The following is an 8,256-nucleotide window of genomic DNA, read 5'->3' on the forward strand; positions in this document are numbered from 1 at the left end:
GTATCCGTTCGACAGGGGTGGATTATTCTTTTGTCAAACATTATTGGGACAAATCACAATGGAAACGATGTTTTTCAAATAAATGATTGCCCAATATTTTTGAAGGCACTTGATGTCAACACGTAACTCTGAAAATCCACACCACATTTTATTATAAATGCCTACTGCCTTTTTAAATCTATTTTTCAACTATACAAATAATGTTTCTTTGCAGGATCCTTCCAAGACTGGCTGAATTGCTTTGCCTTGCTTTTCTGGTTGGCTGGATGCAAGTTTCACCATCTAATTACTTCACCATGGCATAGACTGTGGAGAAAAGTTGGCACAATTCTTGCATTCTATCCATGCTGGCTTCTGCGGGTTACCAGAGACATGAAACAGATAGTCTGTATGCCCTCCCACCTGTCACCAATTTATGAATATCCAATTTGCCTAAATATGTAAAGTAAACTTGATTTTTATTAGACTGTAGATTTTTGCAAAAAATATGTTTTTAAAGGTGTTATGTCATTACGTTCAGCTGTTCTTATTATCGAAACAAGATGGTTAAATTATTAAGTGTAGGGGAGAGTGGCATAAGTTGAGCTAAAGGGTTAGTTTATCCACCTCTTGTTTTTACATTAACATTTTTGTCAATTAGCAGATGCTCATATCCAGAGCAACTAACAATTAGGGCATTCATCTTAAGATAGCTAGGTGGGACAACCACATATCTCAGTCACAGTAAGTACATTTGTACATTGTTTCTAGGAAACCATACACAAAATGAATAATGTCACCAAATATGTAGGAAGAGGTCATCATTTCATGGAATCTGTGAAGGAAGAGACCACATGGAAAAAGTCAAATCGAAACACATTTTATTGGTGTTACGGCTTTCTTTTGTTGAAGGAGAGTCGGACCAAAATGCAGCGTGTAGATTGCGATCCATGTTTAATGAAAAAAAACGTAAAACACGAATCAATACAAATACTACAAAACAAAAAGAACGTAACAAAAACCGAAACAGCCTATACTAGTGTAAAACTATCATAGCGATAGGAACAAGGACACTAAGGAAAATCACCCATGAAACACACAAAGAATATGGCTGCCTAAATATGGTTCCCAATCAGAGACAACGATAATCACCTGACTCTGATTAAGAACCGCCTCAGGCAGCCATAGACTAACGCTAGACATCCCACAAAACCCCAAGACAAAAACACACCACAATAACCCATGTCACACCCTGGCCTGACCGAATAAATGAAGAATAAACATAATATATTTCGACCAGGGCGTGACAGAACCCCCCCCTAAGGTGCGGACTCCCGGACGCACATCAAAACAATAGGGAGGGTCCGGGTGGGCGTCTGTCCATGGTGGCGGCTCAGGCTCCGGCGCGGGACGTGGAACCCACTCTATAAATGTCTTAGTCCCCCCTCCTCGCATCCTGGAATAGTCCACCTTCGCCGCCGACCATGGCCTAGTAGTCCTCACCCAGAACCCCACTGGACTGAGGGTCAGCTCGGGAAAGAGGGGCAGCTTGGGACAGGGGCAGCTCGGGACAGGGGCAGCTCAGCACTGAGGGGCAGCTCGGGACTGAGAGGAAGCCCAGCACTGAGAGGAAGCCCAGCACTGAGAGGAAGCCCAGCACTGAGAGGAAGCCCAGCACTGAGAGGAAGCTCAGCCAGGTAGTTGGATCCGGCAGATCCTGGCTGGTTGACGGTTCTGGCAGATCCTGGCTGACTGGCAGATCTGGAAGAGTCTGGCTGACTGGCGGATCTGGAAGAGTCTGGCTGACTGGCGGATCTGGAAGAGTCTGGCTGACTGGCGGATCTGGCAGAGTCTGGCTGACTGGCGGATCTGGCAGAGTCTGGCGGATCTGGCAGAGTCTGGCGGATCTGGCAGAGTCTGGCGGATCTGGCGGATCTGGAAGAGTCTGGCTGACTGGCAGATCTGGCTGCTCCATGCTGACTGGCGGCTCTGGCTGCTCCATGCTGACTGGCGGCTCTGGCTGCTCCATGTAGACTGGCAGCTCTGGCGGCTTCTTGCAGATTGACAGCTCTGGCTGCTCCATGCAGACTGGCAGCTCCATGCAGACTGACAGCTCCTTGCAGACTGACAGCTCTGGCTGCGCTAAACAGACGGGAGACTCCAGCAGCGCAGGAGAGGAGGAAGGCTCTGGCTGCGCTGAACAGGCGAGGCGCACAGTAGGTCTGATGCGTGGTGCTGGCACTGGTGGTACTGGGCCGAGGACATGCACAGGAAGCCTGGTGCGGGGAGCTGCCACCGGAGGGCTGGGGTGTGGAGGTGGTACTGGGTAGACCGGACCGTGCAGGCGCACTGGAGCTCTTGAGCACCGAGCCTGCCCAACTTTACCTGGCTCGATGCCCACTCTAGCCCGGCCAATACGAGGAGCTGGAATGTACCGCACCGGGCTATGCACCCGCACTGGGGACACCGTGCGCACCACTGCATAATCAAATCAAATCAATCAAATCAACACGGTGCCTGCCCGGTCTCTCTAGCCCCCCGGTAAGCACAGGGAGTTTGCACAGGTCTCCTACCTGGCGTAGCCCTACTCCCTGTGAGCCCCCCCAAGACATTTTTGGGCTGACTCTCGGGCTTCCTAGCCAACCGTGTTCCCTCATATCGCCGGCTCCTATCTCCGGCTGCCTCTGCTCTCCTAAGTGCCTCCAACTGTTCCCATGGGAGGCAATCTCTTCCAGCCAGTATCTCCTTCCAAGTGTAACAACCTTTGCCATCCAAAATGTCTTCCCATGTCCATTCCTCCTTTCGCTGCACCTGCCTGTTAACACGCTGCTTGGTCCGTTTGCGGTGGGTGATTCTGTTACGGCTTTCTTTTGTTGAAGGAGAGTCGGACCAAAATGCAGCGTGTAGATTGCGATCCATGTTTAATGAAAAAAACGTAAAACACGAATCAATACAAATACTACAAAACAAAAAGAACGTAATGAAAACCGAAACAGCCTATACTAGTGTAAAACTAACATAGCGATAGGAACAAGGACACTAAGGACAATCACCCATGAAACACACAAAGAATATGGCTGCCTAAATATGGTTCCCAATCAGAGACAACGATAATCACCTGACTCTGATTAAGAACCGCCTCAGGCAGCCATAGACTAACGCTAGACATCCGACAAAACCCCAAGACAAAAACACACCACAATAACCCATGTCACACCCTGGCCTGACCGAATGAATGAAGAATAAACGTAATATATTTTGACCAGGGCGTGACAATTGGTCACATAAACATGGTTAACAGACGTTAATGCGAGTGTAGTGAAATGCTTGTGCTTCTAGTTCTGAGAGTGCAGTAATATAGAGCAAGTAATCTAACAATTCCACAACAGCTACCTAATACACACAAATCTAAAGAGATGGAATAAGAATATGTGCATATAAATATATGGATGAGTGATGTCCCGAGCGGCATAGATGCAATAGATGGTATAAAATACAGTATATACATCTGAGATGCGTAATGTAAGATACGTAAACATTATTAAAGTGGCATTATTTAAAGTGACTAATGATCTACTTATTAAAGTGGCCAATGAATCGAGTCTGTATGTAAGCAGCAGCCTCTCTGTGTTATGACAGCTGTTTAACAGTCTGATGGCCTTGAGATAGAAGCTGTTTTTCAGTCTCTCGGTCACAGCTTTAACCTCTAGCGACTCCCAAACCCGCATGCGGGAGCGTAATCATCGCCTGAAACTAATTGGCATAACGCAGCGGACATAAATATCCCTAGAAAATATTCCTATTCATGAAAATCACAAATGAAATATATTGAGGCACAGCTTAGCCTTTTGTTAATCACCCTGTCATCTCAGATTTTCAAAATATGCTTTACAGCCAACGCGAGACAAGCATTTGTGTAAGTTTATAATAGCCTAGCATAGCATTATGCCTTGCTAGCAGCAGTCAACGTTGTCATGGAAATCAGAAAAGCAATCAAATTAAATCGTTTACCTTTGATGAACTTCGGATGTTTTCACTCAAGAGACTCCCAGGTAGATAGCCAAAATATTATTTTTATAGGCGAAACAGCTCCGTTTGTTCTTCACGTTTGGCTGAGAAATCGCCCGGAAATTGCGGTCACCACAATGCCAAATTTCTTTCCAAATTAGCTCCATAATATTGACAGAAACATGGCAAACGTTGTTTAGAATCCATCCTCAAGGTGTTTTTCTAATATCTATTCGATAATATATCCATCAGGACAATTCGTTTTTCTCTAGGACCGATTGTAGTAATGGCTACCTCTGTATTTTACGCGAGAATCTCTCTCGGAGCCACCATGTGACCACTTACGCAATGTGCCCCCATACGGCTATTCTTCAACAGAAATGCGTAAAACTACGTCACAATTCTGTAGACGCCTTGGGGAATACGTAGAAAGCGTAAGCTCGTTGATGGTACATTCACAGCCATATAGGGAGTCATTGGAACGTAGCACTTTCAAAACCTGGGGCACTTCCAGATTGGATTTTTCTCAGGCTTTCGCTTGCAACATCAGTTCTGTTATACTCACAGACAATATCTTTACAGTTTTGGAAACGTTAGAGTGTTTTGAAATGGGAACATTTTTTTTTTTTTTTTCTCCAAAAATGACAATACTGCCCCTAGAGTTCCAAGATTAATCCACCCGTACTGACCTCGCCTTCTGAATGGTAGCGGGGTGAACAGGCAGTGGCTCAGATGGTTGTTGTCCTTGATTATCTTTTTTGGAATTCCTCTGACATCGGGTGCTGTAGGTATCCTCGAGGGCAGGTAGTTTGTCCCCGGACATGCATGATATGCACCACCTTCTGGAGAGCCTTAAGGTTGAGGGTGGTGCAGTTGCCATACCAGGCGGTGATACAGCCCGACAGGATGCTCTTAATTGTGCATCTGTAAACGTTTTGTGGGGGTTTTAGGTGACAAGCCAAATTTCTTCAACCTCCTGAGGTTGAAGAGACACTTGCGCCTTCACCACAGTGTCTGTGTGGGTGGACCATTTCAGTTTGTCTGTGATGTGTACACCGAAGAACTTAAAACGTTTTACCTTCTCCACTGCTGTCTCATTGATGTGGATGGGGGGGTGCTCCCTCTGTTGTTTCCTGAAGTCTACGATCATCTCCTTTGTTTTGTTGACATTGAGTGAGAGGTTATTTTCCTGCCACCTCAATCCGAATGCCTCAGCACCTCCATGTAGGATCGTCATTGTTGGTAGTCAAGCCCACTACTGTTGTGTTGTCTGCAAACTTGACAATTAAGTTGGAGGCGTGCATGGCCACACATTAATGGTGAACAGGGAGTACAGCAGGGGGATGAGCATGCACCCTTCTGGGGCCCCAGTGTTGAGGATCAGCGAAGTGAAGATGTTGTTTCCTACCTTCACCACCGGGGGGCCGCCCTTCATAAAGTCCAGGACCAAATTGTACAGAGCGTCGTTGAGACCCAAGGCCTCAAGCTTAATGATGAGCTGGAAGGGTACTATGGTGCTGTAATCAATGAACAGCATTCTTATATAGGTATACATAGGTTTTCCAGATGGGATAGGGCAGTGTGCAGTGTGATGGTGATTGCATCATATGTGGACCTGTTGGGGTGGTATGCAAACTGAAGTGGTTCTAGGGTGGCATGTAAGGTGGAGGTGATATGATCCTTGACTAGTCTCTACTCCCAGTCATCTTTCCATGGTTAAATGCAGTTGTTGGCGCTTCCAGTTTTGCGCGATCAAAACAATCTTGAAGAGTGGATTCCGATTGGTCAGACCAGCGTCGAATGGTTCTTGTCATAGGTACATCCTGTTTGAGTTGCTGCATAGAGGACGGTAGGAGCAAAATGGCGGGGGAGGGTCTTGTATGTGTGTAGCGGAAGTTAGAGTAGCAGTGATCCAGCGTATTGCTATACTCAATATGCTAATAGAATTTATGGAGCCTTGTTCTCAAATTTGCTTCGTTAAAATCCCAAGCTACAATAAATGCAGCCTCAGGATATATGGTTTCCAGTTTCTATAGTCCAGTGAAGTTCCTTGAGGGCCAACGTGGTAGCTGTTTGAGGGGGGATATACACGGCTGTGACAATAACCGACGAGAACTCTCTTGGGAGATAATATGTTCGCCATTATATTGTAAGTAATTCTAGGTCAGATGAACAAAAGGACTTGAGTTCCTGTATGTTTTTACGATTACACCATGATTCGTTAATCATGAAGCATACACTCCACCATTCTTCTTCCCAGAAAGATGTTTATTACTGTTGGCGAGACGCATGAAGAAACCCGGTGGCTGAACTGACTCCGACAACATTCAGAGAGAGCCATGTTTCCGCGAAACAGAGAATGTTACATGCTCTGATGTCTCTCTGGAAGGCAACCCTTGCCCTAATTTCATCTACCTTGTTGTCTAGAGACTGGAAATTGGCGAGTAATATACTTGGAAGCGGTGGGTGGTGTGCACGCCTTCGAAGTCTGACCAGGAGGTCTCTCTGTCTACCTCTTCTGCAGCGACGTTGTTTTGGGTCGCCTCTGGGATTAGATCCAATGTCCTGGCTGGTGGTCAGAACAAAGGATCCGCTTCGGGAAAGTCGTATTCCTGGTTGTAATGTTGGTAAGTTGACGTTGCTCTTATACCCAATAGTTCTTCCCGGCTGTATGTAATAACACTTAAGATTTTCTGGGCTGACAATGTAAGAAATAATACATAAAAAAGAAAATACTGCATAGTTTCCTAAGAACTCTAAGCGAGATGACCATCTCTGTCGGCTCCATCTTGCTAGGTAAGCAGGTAAGTGGTAAGCAAGTTAGGTCCAACTAAGATTTTCACAAAATCAAATACATTTCTTGTGTTTATAAGTTTCATTTTTGCTTGTTCTAAACCAAAATAGATAATTGTAAGATTGTTTTATATATCAGTTGGGGTCTCTATAAGCTAAATTGTAATATTCTAAACCTAGCATGAAAGTGCATCCTTGTAGCTATGTGGGCTAATATAGTGAAAATATTTGCCATGGGGTAACTTGAGGTATTGGCCACCATACCCCATACAAATGATGATAGCATTTTGTTTGTTTTATGCATAATAGGCCCGATTCAGAATCTATTCCATTTTTTTGCATTTTGATTTAAGCACTTCTCAGTATTTGGTAGTCAGACCTGATGCGCTTCAAACCTTTGATATGCTAAACGGTCGCGGTATACAGCCACCCCTTCATCCCCTTCCAACCTCCCTACATTCATTTCTGTCTTAAATGACCATACAATTATTATCATCTCATGAGTCCAGTCTGATAATATGAATCAAAACACAGGAAAAACTGAATTTTGACTGCACTGTGCCCTTTCAATAAGTAATCTCAATGAGCTGGCGAATCGGCTGCTGAATCGGGATTACACTGAAAACAATTACAGTATATTACGGTTTTATGTGCCTTCTGATATTCTTAAAGTTGAAGGATGGCAATATTTGTAAAAAAAAAAGGCTATATCAAATAGGCAAATACATAATGACAAAGATACAAACATATAGGCAATATCAGTGCTTTAATGGTGAATAAAGAAGGAAAATTGTTCATTAGGAAGTGATGATCAAGTTTAATAATAGGCCTACTGCTTCAGAATTCCATCTTACAAGAGCTCAAAACGTAGCCACATTAAAGAGGAAGTCTGCATTCTTAAATATAACAAAGGAACACCCCATCACTGTTCTGGTAAAAAGCTGAGGTATGGGGACAAATGTAACCTCTCTCAAATTCATAGACAGAGCTCTGGCTGCAAGGACTGACCATCCATGATATCCAAAGAACAATCAGACACATTCTTTGGTTAAAAGGTCATGGAAGTTTATGCAAAAGGTTTTATAGACAAAAAGAGCTCAATGCATCGATCCACGGGATTTCAAGGAGGGCCAGTCCACGTTATGATACAAAAATGCAATGAGGTATACTTTCATAAATTGCTATGATAAAGTGCATCCAATAGCTTCAGTAAGCTGCATTCTACATTTATATACAGATGTAGGATCTTAATTTGAGCCAGTTTGCTAGAGCAGGAAAATAATCCTGCAGTAACAGGAAATGTAATTTGATGAATGGACCTTTTTTGTAGGGGTTGATACATGTTTCATTAGGGCATGGAAAGACAGGACATGTTCCTATAGAAGGAGCCTATTGAATATTGAACTAGGCCTTTATAAGTTATATTTTTCAAGAATCAATGGGTATATACAGTCGTGGCCAAAAGTTTTGAGAATG

This window comes from Oncorhynchus masou, chromosome 26 (genome assembly GCF_036934945.1).
Source record: "Oncorhynchus masou masou isolate Uvic2021 chromosome 26, UVic_Omas_1.1, whole genome shotgun sequence".
NCBI lineage: Eukaryota > Metazoa > Chordata > Actinopteri > Salmoniformes > Salmonidae > Oncorhynchus > Oncorhynchus masou.